General features: G+C 42.9%; 3 long non-coding RNA genes across 4 annotated transcripts; all 3 read right to left on the bottom strand.

Annotated features, from left to right (window-relative positions):
* Positions 1-1,603: 1,603 nt before the first annotated feature.
* On the bottom strand, positions 1,604-12,808 carry LOC125688352 (uncharacterized). Its single transcript, XR_007374685.1, has 3 exons — positions 5,436-12,808; positions 4,676-4,846; positions 1,604-3,725 (listed from the first exon to the last, which is right to left on the bottom strand). It is a non-coding gene; the product is annotated as an uncharacterized LOC125688352 (long non-coding RNA).
* A 2,464-nt stretch (positions 12,809-15,272) lies between these two features.
* On the bottom strand, positions 15,273-18,863 carry LOC125688353 (uncharacterized). Its single transcript, XR_007374686.1, has 4 exons — positions 18,768-18,863; positions 17,020-17,148; positions 15,725-15,834; positions 15,273-15,404 (listed from the first exon to the last, which is right to left on the bottom strand). It is a non-coding gene; the product is annotated as an uncharacterized LOC125688353 (long non-coding RNA).
* A 179-nt stretch (positions 18,864-19,042) lies between these two features.
* Positions 19,043-23,433, bottom strand: LOC125688350 (uncharacterized). Of its 2 annotated transcripts, XR_007374682.1 has the most exons (5): positions 23,360-23,433; positions 22,039-22,144; positions 21,316-21,449; positions 20,131-20,266; positions 19,043-19,973 (listed from the first exon to the last, which is right to left on the bottom strand). It is a non-coding gene; the product is annotated as an uncharacterized LOC125688350 (long non-coding RNA). The 2 variants fall into 2 exon arrangements; XR_007374683.1 differs by lacking the exon at positions 21,316-21,449.
* Between the last annotated feature and the right edge of the window lie 212 nt (positions 23,434-23,645).

The following is a 23,645-nucleotide window of genomic DNA, read 5'->3' as shown; positions in this document are numbered from 1 at the left end:
CCAAGCACTGCATTTAGTTGTATAAAACCTAGGTTCTATACTGCAACAAGATATTCCTTTAACAAGAATCTGGGCATTTTAGGCAAAATAGAATTTTTTTCCTTCAAATCCCAGCCTCTGCTACCTCAAGTACATTACTTTGCTACCAGTGCAGAGGTGTGTATCATTAGCACTGTGCACATGGACAGCAGTGGTGGGCTGTAGAACTGCTCCCATGGGACATGTCTGCTTAATTTTGGCTCATTCGTTTGGATGATCATAGTACAGCTGAGACACATAGAATAGATGGTCACTGCTATTCTCCTGACCACATACAGCTTACACTTACACCCTAAAGTCACAGGGAAGCCTGCTCAGAAGAGCTTGCTTCAAAACCTGTGGAGAATAGCAGAAGCATTCCTAATCCTTATGCTGCATTTTAGTCAGACAGGAAGCAAACTGTCCCAAAGGCTAGCTGCCCATTTACCTGGTAAACGATAAGTTTTTGCAGCTTCAGGAGTGCCAGATGTTTCTGGTTGTTTCTGGAAGGAAACCCACTTAAGACATAGTACACGTGCACAGCTTTCACAAGCATACAGTTGTTACCCTTCACGTTTGGCAACAAGCATATCTCTCCCAGGACTACCCTGTTCTGAGCACTGAATAAGGAAAATGAAAATCCTTTTTCAGTCTAAAGTACTCCATGGTTTCTCAGGGGGAGCCCAAAGATCACAAGTAACATTTGCTGCCAGCAATGTTCATGTTCCAGGACTTAGAACCTTCCATCATGGGGACAGTTTGGGGAGTCCCAGTTGGGGTACCACTGCTTTCTGTGCTGACAGAACCTAGACTTCCATCTCCAAAGGTTTGCTGCTGTTATGATTAACACAAAATCCAGAGGTGGGTCAGTCACTCATCTTCTCAGGAATCAGAAAACAAAGTGGACTGAACTTATATCAAAGCTACAGATTTGGGCCGTATTATAGCTTAAATGAAACATTCAAGACCAAGACACCATGGGTGTCTAAGTATAACGAAGTTGAAGATTTAGCAATATCATGTGGTGCCACAGCTTTACAAGGGCTATTAAGGACATAGTAGAAGCCACAGGCATCAACGTGCCAGCAGCTTTGGCAGGCAGATGACAAGCTCTTCCATGACTGCCTGCACACGAATTACCAGGTACACACCAAAACTTATCTTACTGACACCACTGCCCACACTAGCAACATGCTACTGTTGGAAAGCTCTGGATGTACGTAGACATGTGGGGAACACCAAGCTTACCTAATTTTTGCCAGGACTGACAAGATGGATTAGAGCTTGTCCAGTTCTTCATGCTAACAAGGCCCTCAGTGTTCTGGGGTGAGAGGACATTACCCACCTGATTTTGCAGTGTGCAGCTGTCAGAATTCATTTTTCCCATCAGCCAGAAAGCCTCCATAGAACTGCTGGCTCTTGTACTACAAGTTGGCCAGCCAGGTCCAGGACATCAGGGCTGCTCAGTTGCACTCAGACTTCCCACATGGCTTCCCCAGTTCTGCACTCATTTCAGGCTCCAGCATACGGAATGGATCCACTACTGGAAATGTGCATTCTTTAGAGTTATTTCCATACTGTTAGCATTAATTTTGTCTGAAACAGCCCTCTGGTAGGATTGATATGTCTGCATTAGAGAGTTGGAAGCATTTTTTTCTTCAAAAGAACAGCAGATATCCATATATTCTGTACTAAAAAATAAGGACATGAGCTAATACCAATTTAGGAAGGACGTGAATCTTGACATCTTAGATGCGTGGAGGCTGGGCACTAAGTTGTGTATAAGTGGTGTTCTCCTACATGCTTTTCAGAAAGTGGCATTTCTCAGGTAAGAAGCATTCTTTGATTTATTTATTAATTTTATGTCAAAGCTGTTATTTTTGAATCAGTTGCCTAATACTAAGTTTCCATTTTCCAAACTTAGTTTGTTAGGTGTTCTCAACCAGCTCCAGTAAGAGCAAATTAAACAGGGCATAAATAACTGCAATACGACCATCATCAGCTTTCACTGCTCACAAGAAGTGTTAGCATGAGAAAGAAAACTGCAAGTGAGCAGTATTTACTTTCCTCAGATGTCAGTAATACAGAGGATGAGTCTAGGCAACAAAAAAAAATGCTTAACAAAAGAAGTCCATTAAATACTTGAAATTGGCAGAGCTGGCTTGGAGAAACCTATAGAGAACTTTAAGGGCTGATGTATGACACATCCCCTATTTCCCTTTCATTCACAGCGGGGCTTCTGGATCATGTGATGAGAGCTAAACTTTTTATAACTGGTTCCTTTTATCCTTTTTCTGTGCCCCAGGAAAAGGCATAACTCTCTAGTAATAGGAGCCAAGCTCTCAAGCAAATGTTAGCACAGATAGACTGAACTGTTTGGCTTTCTGCTTCCTGTTTATAAGCGTCCAGTTCCAGAAAATAGTTATTAATTAATCAGAGGTCATTTACATGGTGAGACCAATTGTTCTTCCTGATATACATTTATCTTAAACTAGTTTTTTTGTTAGGCTTTTGCTTAGAGCAACAGTCATCCCTCAGGAACGTTTCTGTATTTGGCTTAGTGATGGTGAGAACTGCAGAGATATGCAGACTACTGCTTAATGAGAAGTGCTTGGAGTGAGCAGTGAATTAACTTGCTATAGTTTTAGATACATGAGAGCAGAGAAGACTACCCTGACACTATCTTATGGCAATAGCTTTAGGGGAAAAGCAGAAAAAATTACAATTTTACCTGCCTGTAATCTTCAATACTACTTTAGCAATAGGTCTTCTTTGCAAAGCAGACAGGGAAAGATCCAGATCATTACTTACATTGGCTGCTGCCTTCCATCTCACTTTGTATTGGCTGCTGATACAGCTCCTCAAGAAGGATTTTGAAGCCTCGTTATCCCACAGATTTATCAGTTTTGAAATGAAGGATGAGGAGCTGCTACTAGAGAACATGCTAAAAGATTTTTTTCTGGCCACATAAGTTTGCTGAAAATAAAATACTGTAGTTGTAGTCATTGCCAAGTACAATTTGACACTCAGCACCTATACTTATTATTTCCAGTGACGTATTTTTAATCTAAAACACTTGATACTTGAAGATGCTAGGGATGCTAAGAGGGCTCTGAGATCTTTCAAGAGGTGTGTCTCCAGTTGCCTATGCAACATCACTTCCTACCCAGAATATAGAAGCGGAGCCTATTGCAACGGCCAAATTGCTCCCACGCTCTGTATGAATGTGTATCTCATACTCCAGTGAGATTACTTCAACAAACAGCTCTCTAAATGTCTACGTATGTGGGAGGAGAAAGGATGGAGGCAGTGGGAGAACAAGAAAAGCCATTTCAGTAAATACTTCTGTAACCAAAGATCCTGTTATCTTTATGGCACAAGGCAGCTTTGGTACTCACAGCAGTACCTGCTCAAACTGCATTTCAGACAGCGAGATGAGTAGCAAGATAAAAAGGGTGTAAAAAATGAACTGATGTAAGTATCCTCCCATATATCCATGATGATGAAAGTCAGGATGGACTGCGTGCAGGTCTCTTCCACCTAAGAGGCCCTTGATGACAAACCTTCTCTTCATGTCTCTTGGGAAGCCTGCTGCCGCTTGACTCTTGCCTGAGAGAGATGTGGTCCATCATAACACTAAATTCCAAATGCAGATCCTTGCATCCTTAATTATAGTCTTTAGTAGCCTTCGGTTTATATCCTGGGCACTGTCAAAACAATACAAAATAAAACAATCATATCACTTGCTTAAACCTTTTTCTGCATGAATTTCCTTAAGCAGGCCTGTTGATACTGGAGAAAGCCCAGACTGTAATGATAGATTTAAGTTCTGCTGTTTGAAATGAAGCTTGCTTGGCTTCTTAAGCACAAATTCTACATGGAGTTTACACAGATGTGATCAACCAGAAAAAGGTTGACTTGAGAAACAACTGGAACTCTGAAGAGTTCAGACTGTGAGAGCATTGGTTTGCTAGAGCAGAATGGAATGGGACATATAAGTCAACACCTAAGCTAATGCCTCCTTTCTACAAGTTTGTAGTAGAGAATGAGCACAAGATTTCAACCACTACTTACACGTTTAATCATTTGCAATCAAAAATACTACTAGACCTTTAATTCTTAATGATCATTTCTCTCCAAAGCAGGTAGATCTGACACGCTAAATACTTAATACATCATTTAATGTGGAGAAAAAGAAAAAAAAGCATGAAATAGAGGTTGCCTGAAAAATAGGCCAGGCTAGGATGTAAGCCTTTCTCCCTTTCCTCAAGTCCTATAAAGCAGAACCTCAAAAAATGTGGTGTTAGAAAACATTTCCCTTTCTGAAAGTGTTTTAGTGTCAAACTCTTGGTGCCATTCAGGTTTGAATTCGTGCACTGGACTACAGCACAAGTCTAGAAGATAGATGCCATGCTACACATTTGGGCCTAGGAAAAGCAGCCAAGACAGACTTGCATTGTTCCCAGGCACAGATCTGCCACAATTAAGATCTCACATCCAATACATTTGATTGCAACAGCATTCCTGGGAAGGGAAAGATACCGAGCCAGGAGCTCCAAGCATTATCAGAAATCTCTCCTGGAGCATGGAAACATGCCATGTAGAAATCCCCATCTGTCTGCAAAGAAACTCAGAACAGTTCCACTGTTTCACCTACCCCAGCATTAAGGTAAGTGCTCTCTCACATATTAACTCTTTGGTTAGTCCAAATCCTTCATACACCATCAGCTGGTCATGACAATTAGAGAGATTTCTTTCAGTTCATAAGTCCAGGACTTCAACTCAAATAATGGATTTTAATGGGGCTATAACTCTCCAGTGGCAGCTGCTGCAGAAAGCAAAGAACAAAGTCACAATGCTGGCACATTTTACAATTGGCTCTTATTTCCTAGGGATAGCTATCAAAATGTGAGCCAAGGGAAAATGGGATTGTAATGCCCATTAAAAAGAAAAAGTCAAAGACAGGATACTGGTCTGAATCTATTTCAGGCATATTATTTGTTACTTCTGAAGTTAAGCTATCAAACAGTTCAAAAGTCTGTGCTATTGCCCAGTGAATGGAAAATTATCTCTTATCCTAAGTCTAATAAAGGAGGTAGAAAAGGAAATAGATGAAAGTGCCAAAAGCTTTTTAGTAGCACAGTTAAACACTACCATTTTTAACCCCTCAGTTGTACCACGTTCAGGAGTCTTACAAATTTTATGATGATAACTTTGCCCAGAGACATCAGATTTGTCTGATGCTGGAGAGAAGGCATTGGTAACCCCAGTTTTCCTGACAGCTTTTGAGGAACTTGACCGGTTTGTTTTGTTTTTTTTTTAACATAATCCATAATACCTACAGATTCATCCAAAGACATCTCAGTATTTGCAGATTTTAATGCTGGAGTTCCAAGAGTCTGAACTTGGGTACTCACCTGGTGGTGTTTCTGCGTCTCATCCCATCACCAGGATGTCCCATCTTTCCTTCCCAGTCTGTAAGGGTGGCATCCTTGTATCGCGACAGCTCTGAACTCATCTCCTTGGGATTGTTCTGGATATTATCAAGTCACAGCGGAATAAGAAAGCAAAGTATGAAATTCATCTTTAATAATAGGCTTTATAGGGGCTTTCACAATGGACTAGGACAATTCTCGTATGACATGCTGTGTTCATCTAGAGGATGAGCCAATTGTGAAAGTACATTCCTATTCCACTAGGCCAGATCTTGTTCATCAGAATCTCATAAAACTCAGTTTCATTTCAGCCTCATTTAAAGCTTCAGCATTTTGCATATCAGTCAGTTTTACCAAGCTGAAGCTTACGAGAGTTCTGCTTTTACATATGTTTGGAGAACATTTATATGGAAAGCCTCCAGAATGCCCATGAAGATATCTTGTAAACGAGGACATTCTTGAAGCTTCAATCAAAATCAAACAGCTCAGTTCATCTTCTTTAGAGGGAAGCAGCATGCAGCTTGACTGTAGCTTGGACTTTGGGCATCAAGTTTAGCCTATTGTTTTTTTTTTCTGGAGAAGGCTCTGGGGAGACCTTATAGCTCTCTTCAATGACTTGAAAGGAGATTGTGTGAGGTGCGAGTTGGCTTCTTCTCCCAAGTATTAGCTATAGTACTAGAGAAAATGGCTTGAAGTTGCACCAGGGGAGATTCAGGTTGGATATGTAGGAAACATTAGGAATACAAATGTAGGATACATTAGGAAACAAAGATTATTAATGCAATGGCTGCCCAGGGAGGTACTGGAGTTACTGCCCATGGAAGAATTGTGTAGATGAGGCACTGAGGGCTTTAGTGATATGATGGTGCTGCATTGATGGCTGAAGTAGACCTTAGCGGAGTTTTCCAACCTTAGAGATTCTATCATTTAAGAAGTATTTAATTCTATCATTTAAGAAATACCATGGCTGATGGAACAAAGCAACACTTTCACCACAGGCCCAAAGCTTTGGAGAAACCACAGGAGACCTCAGGGTACTTCACAGCACAGCTAGAAGCAAATCCAAGCACAACACTGTAAAAACACATTTGAGAAACATCTCATATGTAGGCAAATCTCATACAAGTTACTCTATGGAAAGGCAGAAAAGAGGGCAACTGCTCACATTTTAGAGAGGCTCAATGCCAGTAATGCAGCTGCAATGGGATCAAGTCCTGATAAGGCAGCAAGCAAAGCCTCCATCTCTTGTCCTCCAAGAACTGTCCTACTTCGGGCCAGTAGGAATTTGTGCAGTTCATTGCTTACCATCAACTGTCTGAAGTCTGCCTACAAGTGTAGACATTTTGTTTTCTTTGTCTGTTCTGAAAAGTTGCTGAAGTACTTAAAAATTAATAAATTGAAAATGAAATGGGATAGAGAATTGTCATTATTCCACCTCCATTGTTAAGTATTTCCAGTTGTAAAGGAGACTAAAATATTTTGGGATTTTCTTTTTTGGCTCTCTGAATTTTCCAACCTCTTTCTCCCCCATCATACCGTCATCCTAAAATTTGGCATGTCAGCATGAAAGACCAAATCTATGTTTTAGATTTCTCAATAGAAGCTATTTGGTTTAGAAACAGGCACGCACTGACTTCTGTTGCTCATTGGTTCTGGAGGAGTGGAGAAAAAAAATAAGATTTCAGTTGATTTCATACTGTTTCAGTATGTTGGCATATAAATAGACATAGGAATCTAGTTTAATATACCCAGCCTTGAAAAACTGCCAGCCATAACAAATGCTATTACAGAGTAGTGAGTCTGTGTGCTGGAGGATGCTCTAGGGAGACATCTATTAGACTCCTGTTGAGGCAAAAGTTTGACTGATAGCCCTATTTCTGATATAGTATTTTCCTCTGTCCTGCATATAAATAGTTGTAACAGTTAAACTGCTATTCTCAGCTGTAATAGGCATAATTTTAGAGATTTTCTGTGTGCTTTTATAAGTGTGCTCTCAGAGGAAGATAGCTGTGGAGTGTACTAAGTACTCCTTAGACATTCCCTCTCTTATCTGTCCTTTCCCTTCCACCTCAGAGTTCCCTGACATGCTACATTGGGAACTTTTTTTCTTATCACTGGTGTGATGTAAGACAACAAGGGTCTATACAGAATATCATCTAAAGACTTTCTCCAGAGGCATTACTTCATTATGAAAATACATGGAGAGTGAAAGCTCCATACATTCGAATTCACCCAAAGAGTTCCTAAAGGCTGATGGTGGATTTCTCCACCACCCTTCATCTAGATGTCAGTGTGGATCCTTCTGTATAATTCATTTCTAACTCCCATAATCACAATAAAAGTTTAACGTATATAAGGCAGAATAAATTAAGGGGAGAGGTTGAGGGGGAGGGAAAGAAAAGTTCACTGAAGAGCTAGGAGAAGGAACATCATCTCAAATCAGCACAACTGAAATAACCTCTACAAGATCTAGCCTTCATAAGTTTTCCCTCTGTTCCTTTCCCCTTACTTTCCCCTCCCCATCTACATTTTGTATCAACAGTTTCCAACTAAATACTTTTGCTTTCAAGTTGATGTGCGATACTTCCTTTTGATATCCCTATTGCTTATGTTGCAAAAATTAGTTCCTTCTTAACTTTTCTGTGCCCTTTATGGCAGCCTATAAAGCCACTGCCTTTCTCCTCAGTTACCTTTTCCAGCCTACTGAATCTCTCTCCCTGTAGTCTCTCCCTGCAGAGTGCCAGACTTACCCTTAGATACCTGTCACACTTCCCTGTATTTCTAGATCATTTTGATCCTTCTCCCTAGAACCTAAAGCTTCAGTATCATTCATTGCCTCTCCCTGTAATGCATTCTGTCACAGAAGCTGTGGGTGCCCCATCCCCAGAGGGACTCACAGCCAGGTTGGATGAGGCAGCCTGATCTGCTGGGTGGCAGCCCTGCCCACGGCACGGGGTTGGGACTTGATTTCTGAGGTCCCTTCCAACGCAACCTATTCTAGGATTCTATGCTACTGCTGTGACATTTCACTTCATTATCTCACAGATTTTGCAGCGCATGAAGAAAGTGAGATCAACTTTGAATCGGGAGCTGCCACTACCACAGCATCACAAGTTTCTTTCATTACAACTTGCCCAAATTCCACAGCTCATTGCTATACAGTTTGTTTTATCATTCCCTAGTGGATTGATAGGCAGGTCTCCTACAGGGTCAATGCAGCACTCACACATTGTTTAAGGGCTGCAGCCAAGTTTACAATTCAGGCTTTGGAACTAAAGCCTGTACCACACATCAGAGTCATGCAGTCAGAGATGAAAACCCATTCTGAAATTGGCCCAAGTGAAACTGAGAAGTTTCTAGGACTGAGTGCCCTCAGTTGTATCATTTGTCGTTAGCTAGCACTTTACTTCCTCTTCAACTCTCATCATAAATCCTACAGATGGCTCTTGGAAGTTTGCTGTTGTTACTGACAGACGTTTCACTATAATCTTCACCATATTCTTCAGAGATGTTCTTCCTCTGTGCTTCCCACATACCCCGATGATGAGGAAGGAACAGAGATAACCTCCCGAGGCTCTTCTAGCTTCACTTCTGCTGCACATTCTGTGGATGAATGCACACTTCAGCAATAAAAGCATTAAGAAGAAACAGTCAGCTTTATATGAAACCTGCCACTTCTACCTGTGATTGAAAATAGTCTAGCAGGTCAATAAATGTAGTAGGAAATGGTTTTCCAGTGAGGTAAATATGCATGCAGATTGGAAACCAGTTCCTTCCTCTCTACCCCCTCAGGTATAATCACAGAATCACAAAATCATTAAGGTTGAAAAAGACCTCTAAGATCATCTAGTCCAACCATAATATTCATAGCTATCATAATACTGAAATTTCCAGTAAGTCCAATATCATGAGCAAAAGCACACTTCCCTACTACATACACAGGAAAGGCACACGCAAATAAAAAGCATAGGATTAAGATGCATTCATTCTGGCCAGTGTATATATAAAAATAACGTGCCTGTCTACACAGTTTGATCATTTCTTACTTTTCTGCATGCAGGGTCATGATGTAGTCCTGTTGCCTTAGCCTCAGAGACTCAGGTAGCAGACACAAGGTGGACAACAAAGGGTTGAGACTCCAGGTCACAGAGGAAAGCTGACTTGCTTGCAAATTAGTGTTGAGCGGTGTTATAAATCTGATATCTGTTTATCTGTTTTTCCAGGTACAGGTTGGTCAAGGGCCCACTCTATCCCAACTCAGTGTTCACTCAGTGCTTAGGAAGAAGCATAATTTATTTTTTTCCCTTAACCTTGCTACCAACCTTTGATAAGAGTTATGAAAACTTACATTTTGGTCTGTGCATTCTCCAGTTCTCCAGAAACACAGCAGGAGAGCAGGATTAGCCTGCAGCTACACACACACACGCAGTGCAGTTAGGCTCAACACTTGTTAAATAAGAGACCAGCTCAACAGGGAAATATTTGGAAGCATCTCAGTAGTTATAATAGAGCAGGATGAGAGAAAACAAGATCACTAACGAGAACGCTATGTCCCTTTAGAGCAAGTAAAATAGGGTTGTTTGCCTCCCAAGGCAGCAATTTTTGAAGTCATGCCCTCTATAGAACAGCTTTAATTCTGTTTAAGCGTGATTTCTTCTACCCCAACATATACGAGCTTTCTGCTCAGAACAGATGCATACAACACACCGTGTCTCTGTGTTCCTGCATGGGATACTAACAGCACCAAGGGGGAGAGGGAAAGCAAAAGACTGAGCACCTCAGGTTGAAAACTGATGAGCTAATCATACAGCTTTGCAAAAGAGCAAGACAAAGGCTCCTATCTGTAAGCAGCACTGCTGGAGGACACAGTCCTTGTGATTCCAGCAGGCACTGGCAGCATGAGTGCGCATGCAGCCATCTGGCAGGTAGAGGCTATTGAGGTGAGCCATAGGAACTTGTCTCTAAGTTAGTTTTAAAATTGTTTTGCATTCAGAGTAAGCTCCGCATTCAACTCATGGCAGCACCATGGACCTGCCATGACTTTGAGCTCGCCCAGCAACAAGCAGTGCATTTGAGACAAGCTTGCTTCAGGGCAGACAGGAACCTCATATGAATTTCCAGCTAACCAGAACTGGAGCTGCTGGGCTGATGCAAGGAAAGCAATCGCACCTCCTGCTGCTTTTCACTTCAGGGAGCCTATTTTTATCTCAGTAGTGTGATGTTTTGCAGCACCAGCAAGGATGCCAATGAGAAAAGCAAAGCGCACGCTGCATGCCAACACCCTGGCTATAGCACAAGTCCTCAAACAGAGCTGGTAACAACTTCCCTCCAGAACATACCGTTTTTTGAAGCTATGAGCAATAGAACTCTCTGATTCGTTGCCAGAGCCACTGGCACCCAGTAACTTGAAGATGCCTCAAGCCTTTCCTCTAGCACTGTTACAGCATCAGATGAGAGAAAATTAAATGCATTATTGGTGGTAGGAGGGCATCAGTAGGGCAAGGCTGCTTGTTATACTTGAAAAGCAACAACAAGGTGATAGAGCTTCTCACACAATATGAGTGCTCTGGTACATGCATGTGAGTGTATATAGTCACCTCTACCCGGAGAGAACTCAGTATGAAACACAGAAGATGTGTCTCAGGAGAATCACACAGAGCTGCTCCCCAGATTGAACAGCTCCACCACCTTCTGCAGGCAATGTGCTGTGGCCTCTTGCCCTCAGCCACCCCCCAGAACCACGCAGTTATTGTGTGTGGATGCCTCTTACCATAGGTTTGTGGACAGCTTACCTGGCTGTTCCTTTGCCAAAGTCCCAGGTGCAGTGCTGCTTTCCCAAGGCATGCTCTGTGCAGCATCAGAGTATTCAGTTTAACATACAGCTCAGTAACTGTTACCGTGGCCAAGCACTTCTTGCAGTAAGAAGCAAATATGCTTGTATGAGTGTCAGATAAAGGAGTCAGTGGTCGGCATCCAGCTCAAAGAGCCCTCGGGGCTCTGAACATTTTGCACAAAACCATATGCAAAAGCTGTATGCAATGCTAAAGCATCTATCTCCAAGATTTATAGCTACGGAGCTGAGCAGTCCCCTGTATGAACTGCCTGACCTCCAGTAAATCCACAAAAGTCATTATGTTCTATGGAGCACCAGGGTCAGCAGCCAGTTGTGTCAAATCCCAGGGGTTGGAAGCTCTCCAGCCAGCTCCCAGCTTACTTCATGTGACTGTTTTTAACTCAGTTTTGGTGGTTTTGGTGACTGGTTTTAACTCAGACGAGAGTTCTCCCCTAGTCAGCACCTGTACTAACATTTTTCATAGGTCTATGTGGGACTGTGAATGGCACTGTGAGGGAGAGATACAGGCAGCTGCAGCACAGAGTAGGAGTCCAACTGCTCATCTGACCCGAGAGTGGAGCATTATCCACACTTTTCTTTCACATAGACTTTAATTTCCTGTTCATAACTACAGCACACTACAGGGGAAAAAGAAAAAAAAAAAAGAAGAAGAAAAAAAGAGTTAAGTCTTCCATTTTCTGTAATATAATAAAACACAGGGAGAATAGAAACATGAAAACTGTCCAGGAATAGATGTCTCCCAAGAAAAGTTGTGGGACAATCCCAACTATTCACCAAGTGGAGAATTACATTCTTGGCTGTATGTGTGCACAGACAGGGAAAGAGGAGGGACAGAGCCTTGAAAGACAAGTGTTTTGCATCAGCAGTTTCCCAGTGCAGCTACCTTGAGCCAAAGGCCAAAGTGGAAACATTTCTCTAGAATGACAAACCCGTTTATTTAACACAGAGGGGAGGGAACTTGAAGCTATCTGATGGCTCTTTGAAGTGTCTTGAATCATGTCAGATTAAATGTGGTGGAGGAGCTGATTTCCCCATTTGCCAAGAAAACTATGAAGCCATGTTCATCTTGACCTAAGGAGGAAAGAAACTGCTGGGAAAGAGGAGCAGAGTGGGTTGGGGCAGGAAAGTGGTATGACAGCACTGGGATCACATAAAGCACTTTATGAAGTTTTGATCTCCTCATTTCTGTTGCGAGAGAGAGCACCCTGTTTGAGAACAGGGGCCTCTGTATTTGTAATAAACTCCCCCCTTTCATGAAATAAGTCCTTATTCACCAATGCATATTATAAATTATGGTTTCCCTAGTACTTTCTCTGGAGAAATTTATCCCACAGACTTGAGCATCTAGATATTTACATCCACCAGTTCAGTTTAGTGTTGTCCCAGACTGCCCTGTCTATCAAAGCATGGGTCTGGCAGGAATTTTCAGCAGCAGCTGGTTTTACTGAGAAAGGTATTTGTCCAAATGTGATATTCTATTTAAGAGACAGAAGTGTTAAATACAAGAGTTATCCTTCTGAAATTCTCATTTCAATTTCTACTAGACTTTATCTTTTTTTAAAGGGGGAAGCCATGAGGAAGAGAAAGAAAAAGGGACTTTCTGCTGGAAATCACTGAAGCCTCCTGGATTTTGCTTTCTACCAGAAAAAACCTCAACACTCGTGGAATATTTTCCACAAAGGGGCTGTAGTCAAGGGGCCACCAGAACCACCATAGGAACCAAGAGACTGGGATCTTGCAGTTTGCTCATCTGGCCTCTGCACTGCTGTACCTGAGAGGAGAGTTGTCACAGATCAGATTTGCCCAAGAAATCCTCTGTGCAAGAACAGGGCACAGCTAATGGTGAAACTCAACCTAGATCTGGAAACAAGAGACTGATTTGAAGGTTTGCTTATGAGTATAGATGGAGACTGAGCGTGGGCTGAAAATCAAAAGGCACTAGTCAATCATGTTTTATTGTACATGTGAAATAGCACCCTACCATAAGATTGTGATATTGAGCAGAACCTGCATTTTAGCTTGGCAGCACCTCGATAAAAATTACTTTGCCTTTTATTTACTCAGCTGTTCTTACCAGCTTGCCTCATTATTTCACAGAGTAGTCTTGGACACTGCTGTAATGTAAGACCTATAAAAACAATTCAAGTCTTCACAGATGATCTTGAAGAGCATGCCTTGAAAGAGGTTCCAAGCCAGCTACAATTAGGAAATATTTATTTCACTAGGAAGAGATAGGACTCAATGTGCAAGTGAAGAGCATCCTCTTCTCCACAGGCATCACAGACATTATTGTCCAGAGAAACAACACTACAATTAATGATCCCACATCCTAGCATCATCGCATATTGCATCTGCAGTACAGATTGACTGCTCATGTAAGCAGTGTCCATTTCAGGGATGGCAGGTTGTTGGAGTTTTAGCTGTCATTTGCTACTTGCTGTTCTCTGCCCTGACCAGCTCCTTCTCCCAGAAGACCTACCAATGCTTGTATGCAGACAACTTCAGGAGCACTCCCCTCTAACATTTCTGTCTGCTGAAATTGCTTAGCTCAGCTCCCACCAGCTTGGGGAATAATTCTAGGTTAGGTCTGGGCACAAGAATAGAATAGAGATGGAAGTGTATATTCCAATGATAACGAGCAACATGCAAAAATCAGAAGACCTACCTTCTTCAGTGATCTTCCATCCAGATGCAATGCAGAGGGAAGAGGAAGACACAGGGCTGTTGGGCAAAAACAGCAGTCTCACAGCAGTGATGTACTCCAGTGGGACATCCAGCTGCATCGGGGCAATGTCAGAGTCACAGCTTACCATGTCAAATGGAGAGGCAGCACGTTGGAGGGTCAGGACAAAGAAGGGACAAGTTCCCCTGTAAGTGCATCCCAAACACATACCCATAAAGGAGGAGGGCAAAACCACAAAGAATGACCAAACTCATTAAAATGAAGCAAATAAGTTGCAAGGACTTCAAATGGAAATCCCTCACTTTTCAGTTGAGAATATTGCCAAGACACATTATTTAGATCTCCTGAGCCTACAGAGATGGCTGACTGCAGCACTGTGCAAATACAAGCTAATAAGCTGTGCAAATACGAACCAATAATTTTTTTAGAGTGAGTCACCTCTTTTCCACATGTATTTTTTCCTCCTCCCCACTAGAAGAGAAAAGTCAGCAACCTTTTTATAGACAGATATATTGCTCAGCACCAAGAGAGTAAGATATCGAGGACACTCAGTCATCTGCCAGATTTTTAAGTCTTTACCACAAGTAATAAGAACCAGGTATAAAATGCACTTCCAGAAGCTGTAAGTTACCTCAGTGAGACCAAATTACTGGACTTCCTTTCTAATTCCTGAAGCTGTGCTACCCACCGGTCATTTTGCCTTGCTGCCAAGACAGTTTTCTTTGTGTACACAGATCTGTTTTGAGAAATATGGTAAGGACAAATGTATCACAGACAATATTTCTCATGTTCTTGCTTGTTTTTTACCTGTTCCGTTGAATCTCTCAGGGCTCTACCATGGTCTGCTGTCACAGTTCAGAGTCAGGGTTTCTTGGATCTGTATAATGAGAGCAAACGTATTGGAGCTACTTATAGTCAATTGCTCAAGCTTCCTTATTCAGCAGCCATACATCCCTTCTGGCTCTTCTCTAATTAGTCACTTATTCCCAGAACTGCCGAGCAAGAGCTTCTCGACACAACAAATGCATTGCATCAGTTCTGGCTCTGTTACAGCTCTGATCACAGATAGTCCAATTAACTTTAACAGATCTCAGAGGCAAGACAAAGTTGTTGCTATCTCCCATAACACTGTTCACAGGAAGAAGGGCAGAAGGGAAGTTTCAGAGGTATGAATACAATCTGTAGCTCTCTGGCTGCTTTCTCTCCAGCCCAGAGGAACACACAGCATGAGGAGAGGAGCAAAGGCAACAGTTGGACACACTCACAGTGGAACACAGTGGGCAGCTGTCAGGATCCATATGGGGCTGATGACAACTGGTAGTCTCAAAGGAGGTTCAGAGCAGCATGCTGTGGCCAGCTGTGAGGAAAGGCCTATTCAGCCCTAGTAACACCACTGTGGGAAGGCCACAGATGTCTGCAAGATACAGAAAAATGGTTGCCCTTTTGCAGGCAAGTTTCTTGTTTTTCTAGATAACCTTGCACAGTGGATATAGGTAGGTCAAAGATGTAGAAGACACCAAATTCGCCCCATCTGAAAGTGATGTAGGAAGGAAAAACAGACACTTGAAAGCTTGAATCTTAAGGAGTTTAGCACTTAAAAGAGAAAACAGGGCTCAGGAACTGCAAGAAGATCTCTCCCACTCTCTACCTCTGTGGCCCCAGTCTCAGCAGGAAGAGCATGCAGCCAGAATAAAGAGAACATATCACATGCATGGGGAATCAAAGATCAGGTACCTCCTTATTACTTTTTGTCCATGGAAATAGTGCACAAAAGGATTTGAGATCAACAAGAACCCGCCTCGCTGCAAAATCCCTCTTACATACTTGGGGAAAGACTTTCAGACCTGCAAGAGGTAAAATAAGAGTTCGCTCTTAATCAGATCAATAGAGCTGTGCTATCCCCTCAAAAACAGCCACTCAAAGAGAGATGTTATTCATCTCCCCAAGCAGCAGCTGGCACACAGTCATGAAAATAGAAAGCAGTGACAGCAGACTAGGTCCCAGGTTCGTGGCTCTCTTCTGTAACTAGATTTTCAAAGGGACTGCAGAATCACAGAATTGTCTGAGTTGGAAGGGACCCTTAAAGGCCATCTGGACAAATCCCCTGCAATGAACAGGGACACCCACAGGTAGATCAGGTTGCTCAAATGCCCATCCAGCCTGATCTTGAATGTCTCCAGGGATAGGACCACCTCCCTGGGCAACCTGCTCCAGTGCCTCACTACCCTGATTGTAAAATACTACTTCATATCCAATCTAAATCTCCCCTCTTTTATCTTGAAACCATTCCCCATTGTCCTGTAACCACAGACCCTGCTAAAGAGTCTGTCCCCTTCCTTCTTTCAGTCCCCCTTCAGATACCAAAAGGCCGCTCTCAGATCTCCCCGGAGCCTTCTCTGCTCCAGGCAGAACAGCCCCAGCTCTCTCAGCCTGTCCTTGTAGGAGAGGTGTTCCATCCTTCGGATCATTTTTGTGGTCCTCCTCTGGATGCACTCCTACAAGTCTATGTTTCTCCTGTACTGCGGACTCCACACCTGGATGCAGTACTGCAGGTGAGGTCTCACCACTGCAGAGCAGAGGGGCAGGATCACCTCCCTCATCTGCTGTCCACATTTCTTTTGATGCAGCCCTGGATACGGTTGGCTTTCCAGGCTGTGGGGGTACATTGCTGGCTGATACCCAGCTTGCCATCCACCAGTACTGCCAAGTTCTTTTGAGCAGGGCTGTGCACCATCCTTACACCCCTCAGCTCGTACTGATGGGGGTTATCAGAATAATAACATTAACAAGGCTGTTTGTTTCAGGTATTAGAAGTTAGTCATCTCATTTCCCTGAGAGACATAAGAAAAAAACAACCTTAAATCTTCTCCTTTATTCAGGACTGACAGCTCTACCACAAGCAGCTACTCTGTTTTAAAATTATCTTGACATAATGCAGCAGGATTAGGTTAAAAAATAAGCTTGGCTGTCTAAGAACAGATGCAAATGGTGCAGACATTGTTAGACACAGCAGGCATCTCTCTACTCACCTGAATGAATAAAAGTGAGATGGGCTCTGAATCCTCTGAAGCTGTTCTCCCCATCACTTCCAAAATGCACCAGCATAGTATTTCCTGGACTCAGCACTGGTTTGGGAGCTGAGAATCCACAGAGATTAGCTGCAGGAAGGAACAAGATGTATTTTTAAGATGAGAATTGATATCCCTTAAGCAGTTGTGTTTTTAGCTAATCTAGGTTTCTAAAAAAAACACACAAAACTTTTGGACTTGGTCACTTCTTGAAAAAGTTCTTGTTTTGCTGAGAAGAAAAACTTGCATGACAACGGTAGTCAGTGACATCAGCAAGCAATAGCAGACAGAATTTATCCCCTGCAATCATATTACAGGCATGCAAAAATAATCCCAGCTTTCTAATGGTGGAATTACAACAGATAGTGTGAATGCTTTCCACTGCACAAAGAACCTTTGCTTGAGGACTATTTGCCACCATTGTGATGGCACCTGCAGAATTTCTCCTGAATGATCTACTTGTAAAGCTGATGTGCCTACAGCACATTTACTGGAGGTTTCTTCTTCCCTTGGAGAACATACCATTTTTGCATAGCATCTGGAATTCCCATCGCTGCAGCTGGACAGGAAGCTTGTACTTTATTCCCAAGCAGCTTTCCTGTAAGAGTGTGAATTTCCTACAGCAAAACTGAACTGGAAAGCATCAAGTGAAATGCTGACATTCTTCCCTAGAAGATTACAAGTTTGATTTTGCCAGCCTTCTCCCTTCCCGTGTAAGTACACCCTCATTTCCAATGGAAACCAGACTTCTTTTCAAGGGAGTTGTAATGTTAATATTCATTCAGCACTTGGTAAACATATGCAACTAAATTACCACTACAAAACAGATGGGGAAAAAAATAGAAGCCAAAGACCATTTGTCACCAGTAAATACAGGACAGTTTGGGCCTCTTGTCCATTTCTTTATACCAAAAAAGCTGGATATCTCATCACCCTACTCTGTTTTTTTGGTTCACATATAGGCTTGTAAAGATGTAGCCAGAATTCAACTCAGTCTTCACTTCTGAGTGCCAGATTGCCTTTCACCTTAAAAATAGATATCAAGCTCTGCTAAATGTTTTGCCTGGAAACTGTTTTTGAAAGAAGCTGTGGTGTTACAGCATGCTTTCCTTTTGTCCAAGCAGGAGGAACATCTGGAAATATATATTCAAGAAAATTAAGAACGTTTATTTCGCTAAAGATTGTTATGTTGATAAAACTGAAGCAGATATAAAGTACAGAATTAAGAAAATATTTCCTTCTGAAAGCATTGGAAAGAGGTGCCTCAGGTTAGCAATTTTTTTCATTAATGAAATCCCAACCAAATTAGCTGAATTCATAAAGAATTCACATCCATTGCAGTGGAATTAGACACCAACTGACAACTGTGCTTTTCCTCTGCCTTACTTTAAACATTTGTCTTCTTAATGAAACTCAGAGCAACGATGCACTTGCTCTCTTCTTTGATAGAGATGCAGAGCAGTAGTGTGCTCTGTGGCAGAACATGAGCACAGTCCTGTACAAAGCCCCTCAACACCATCCAGCAACATGGAAAAGCAAGGTCTCAGCTAGGACATAGGATCTCCTGTGCCAATGGTACACTTGGCCGTGATAGGCAAGATAGAAGTGCTGACACCACTCTTCCTGTGATATCACATTAACAGAACATATTTTGGTGATGTGGCACCTGTTTCCACGGGGATTTCCATTTTGAAAGTATTAATACTCACCCAGCTGATTTTAATCTTCATCACTGTAAACAGCAACTGAACTGTAAGTGCAGCCTGGGCTAAGTTCAACTGCAAAGTTCTCAAACTCCAGCTGTGAAGAGAACAAGCAAGAGGGAATCATCAAGAGCAGAGTAGTGATTGAAGCTCTTGCCCTTCTTAACCATGGGCTAGAGAAAAGTCACTTTTAGGATTGCCAGCGTGGCTTTCCTTGGCAAGTCACATTTTGCATTAGAGCAGTCTGTGGGCAGTCTTGGCCTAATAGTGCGGACTGCTCCTCTGTGTGGAGCTACAGACAGCTGCAGAGGATGGATCCGACCTAAGTCTCACCTGAAGAGATTTCTCCTGCTATCTCTACTGGGACACTCTGTGCCTTATACTTTAGAAGGATATCTCCCATGGAATGCTCTTTCAAGAGCTTTTCAAGAGCTTTGGTGCTTTTGTTTTAATCCAGACCAAAACATCTTACGCCAACAGAGCAGTGGTAACCAAAAGAATAGGTTTCCATACCCTTGGGCATCCCTAGGTTTAACACTGTTTTTCCATCCCTTAACCAAGGCAGCAGGGGAGAAAAGATGCTCCAAACAACATAAGATGACAGCACAGAACAACGCCATTTGGATGCTTGCCACACTCTAACAGAGATGTGCAGTAAAACTAGAGATGCTGGTACTGTGTGTGGGAACCATCACTCCACTACTCACACACAAGAATAAACACCTTGGTATGGGGCTAAGGAACAGCTGGGGGTTATTAACACTGCCACAAGGAAAAAGCTGGCTGTTCACAATGTGGTCTGTACTTCTTTACCTTCAAATGCTCTGGTTTTCAAGGTAAAGCTATGTAGCGATGAGATTGGTGCCACCAGACTTAAAGCACTTAGAACAGTCACAGCAGCCCCACACACTGATTCAGAGTGTGTTTAATTGACAAAATATGCCCTGTAAAAAGTCAGCGACCTAGAAACCTTACAATTTATGTTCTTGCGTGTCACAGATGTTTCTGGCAGGATTTTATTGAATCACTCCCCTGAATGGCTTTCAGTGCAGAGGTTTAAGTGCAGTTTCTCCTTTATTGCCTTTACAGCATACTCTGCTGGAGCCTCAATGAGCCAGTGGCACTTCGTGTTCCTGGGATACAAGCCAGGGTAATTAGCAGTATCAATCTTTCTCTTTTCCACCAGTATTGCAACACTCCCACAGCCCAAACCTACAGTACAAAGAGAGAGAACAGAGACAATTTAATGACCAACATTACACAGTGTTTTTTAATAAACCCACACCAACACTGAAGTCAGGGGGTTTTTGTTATTTTAAGGGAGTCAAAAAGGAAAGGGTAGGAGTTTCTACAGTGTAGGTATGTTCACCTGCTTCAGAGTCCTTATGGACAGGTGTGATAGTGAGCTTGGACACAGCTAGCATCGTCCCCATTAGAAACAAACATAATGTTGGCCCAGTCTGACTATCAGCAGGGGGCTGGGAATATGCCTCCACAGACCTTACCTGAGGGAGACAAGGATTTCATGGTTTAGGTGGTCATAGCACGCATTTATTCAGGCAAATATCACAGTGATTCATTAAGGTCCCTCTGTGAAGCTGTCAGCTCATGCTAAATGGAGACGCTGTTCAGCTTTCTCTACCTATAAAATATTTAGAGGCTGTAGAGAAAAACTGGAGAAGGGACTTCATCCAAAACAACCATATGAAGAACTGAGTGCTCCTAGAGGATGAATTGTGGACTACGGATGATGGGTTATTACAGCACACTGCCACTAGTACTGAGAGGAGAGAAGTAGTTAGTATTTGCTTGAAATATTTATTCTCTATCAGTTCAGTATTAAGAGTGCCTTAGAGAGGGGAAAAAGGCTGCTTCTTTTGGCCTCACCTTTACTCAGTAGTTACTAGTTACTCAGTAATCTGTACATTTCCTGGGCCATGTAAACAGTTTGGAACCAACAAATAACCATCCTTTCTGAGCTGCTTCTCCAATATGCCTTCTGGCAATGCTTAACACATCAGAAAGTCACCTGGCTATGCACCAGTTAAGCAAGAATAAGCACTCAGCTTACCCTGCTATCCATAGTCCTTAGGAATAAAAGAGGTATGGGAGAGACAAGGAATGCTGGGCATGGTGAATTATATACAGTTGAAAGGCACTGTTGAGACACTTCAGGCCACCACACTACACTAGATGCCAGGACAAATATGAGCTGCCCAGGGAGGTGGTGGAGTCGCTGCTCTTGAAAGCGTTCAAGAAATGTTTAGATGTTGTACTACAGGACACAGTCTAGTGAGGAAATACTGGTGATAGGTTGGACTGGATGATCTTGGAGGGATTTTCCAACCTTGGTGACTCTTTGATTCTATGATTCTATGTCCCTCAGCCCCACCTGGGTATCACCTCCAGCTTGTCAGATTCATAGCATGCAATAAAAAGGGCTTCTCAAAGCCAACTAGATTTGCTATTCTTCATGATGATGAATTTAAAAAAAAAAAAAAAAAAAAAAAATCAGAACCCATGCCTCTCACTTCTCCAAAGCACCCAGACTTACTGATCAGCTCTCTTCTGCTTGAATAGAGGCACACATAGTCACAGTCACATCCAACATGGTACTCTACATCTAATTTGGTGAAGTAGATCAGGATCATTTTCTCCTTCAGTACTGTTATATTCCACATGCATGGGCTAGAAGCAAACAATACCAAAGGCATGAATCTGAATGGCTGAGCTCATACACAAGTGGTCCCACTTTGGGCTGGGAACCTCCAGTAATTACTTTACTGCAAGCAAGTACCAGAAGCCAACAGCTGGTATTTCCAACTACACTCTTTATCATCTGAGAAGTGCAGAGGAGTGCTGTGAATTTTCCCAGCACTAGGTGGGGACCAATATTTCCTTAGAGCAGCAATAGCTTAGTGATGTGCTACTGACACTGCCAGCCCAGTTATCTCATTTCTGTGCCTCTTGCAAGAACTGAAAGCTTCTTTGTGCAAGCTGACACGGACATGGCTGAGCCACAAAGGGCACAACAGATCTCAAGCCAGCCACAGCCATTTTGTGTGTGCAGCCCAGACACAAGCTGTGTTACAAATAGACTTTGTGTCATCCTTTCCTTGTGGAGAGGATTCCCATTACCCTGCCCAGCAAGCACAGGGGAATTTGCATTGCTGCTGTAATCTGGACACCACCAGCAGCAGTTGATGCTTCTGAGCCCTGGGAAACACTTTGGTTGGTGCCCAGGGGAAAGGTAGCAGTTGGCTACTTGGGCAGATACCTGTTGTCAGGGTAGCTGTTCTCCTGAACGTGGCCACTTTCTCCAAAGACCAGCAAGCCCTGGGAACTGCACAGCTCCAGTACAGGAAAGGGGCTTTGAACAGCAGCTAGGGAGAGAAAAGCATTGAACAGGGTATTCCAATGCAGGCACTGTCCTGTCAAACCAGAAGTGCCTGATAAAGTTGAGAGAAGACTCTAAAGGTCACACACAATTTCTTCCCTAAAGTCCTACTTAAAAATCCCCAGCATTTCGGGATTTGTCTTGCCAATACAGCAGGCCTGTGTTCACTCAGCCTACTAAGAGCTGACGTGGCTGTTCCAAGCTTATTTTTCAGCACAATTTTTATAACTTTCTGTCCTTGATCTTCTATGGGCATTTGATCCACATGGATGCCAATAGCTCTGCTTCACACAGGTGAAAGCAGTCACTTTGTACCCACACAGCTCCTACTCATTGCAGTTATTTTTTCCCCATTATCAGGCCCATACTCAGCTGCAGACAGAAACCTTTTCAAACAGAAACCATTATGGGGCTCTAGCAAAGCCATAATGGGCTGGGTATTATTTAATACCTCGACTTTGATGTCTATGACAGAAATATCGCCATCTCCTTAATAACTTGCATTAGCACTGTAATCATCTGTACAGAAAAATTCAAGTGGCCTGCAGTGAGCCCCCAGACCTGTGCCCAGCTATAAAAAGCACTTGTGATAAGTCATTACAACTACTGCACACCTCTTCCCACATGTGATCAAAGTTGTGTTTGATTAGGAGATAACCCCCATCAATCCTGCGTGCTGTTATAGGAGCACAACCACAGCTTGGTTCTGGAGCTGGCTAGCACTCAAAGGGAGTTTTATTAGGGCAGAAGTGATACACAGCACTCTGAGTTTCTTCTCCCAACTGGAAGGGCTGCATCCATCCAGGAACATATAACTTGAGTAGCCTTCTGCTCTTCCTTCAAAGTAGGAAGGATTGTTTGAGTTGAATGGGATCCCTAAAGGCCAACTGATCCAACCCTCTGCAGTGAACAGGGGACACCCACAGGTGGATCACATTGCTCAAAGGCCCATCAAGCCTGACCTTGGGTGTTTCTAAAGATGGGGCATCCACCACCTCTCCTGGCAACCTGCCCCAGTACCTCATCAGCCTTATTGTAAAATACTTCTTCTTTAAATCCAGCCTAAATCTCCCCTCTTTTAGATTGAAACTGCTTTGCCTTTGTATAATCAAACAATAGTAGGATGTTATAATCACAAAATAAACGAGAGAGTTAGGCAAAGCAGACAATGATAACAAAAGAGAATAGATAGAAGGCTTACCCCTATCCTGGGCTCACCCACAAAACTCCAGCAGAGCAGATCTCCAGAAGAGATCCCTACCCCCTGGTAGCCAGCTCTTCAATAGGTCTAGGAAGGGTGCAGCCAGGCTCCATCCCTTCTGGCAGCACAGTGAATTGCCTCCACCTGTGCTCCTCTGGCTGACTCATGGCTCGCCTCAGGTGATCAATCAGAGGTTCAGGCCCTGACTCCGCAGTTCCCATACACCCTTGTCCTATCATAACACACTCTGCTAAAGAATCTGTCTCCTTCCTTCTTATAGCCTCCT

Source organism: Lagopus muta, chromosome 1, assembly GCF_023343835.1.
Source record: "Lagopus muta isolate bLagMut1 chromosome 1, bLagMut1 primary, whole genome shotgun sequence".
Lineage (NCBI taxonomy): Eukaryota > Metazoa > Chordata > Aves > Galliformes > Phasianidae > Lagopus > Lagopus muta.
This window is presented reverse-complemented; position numbering and strand designations above follow the sequence as displayed.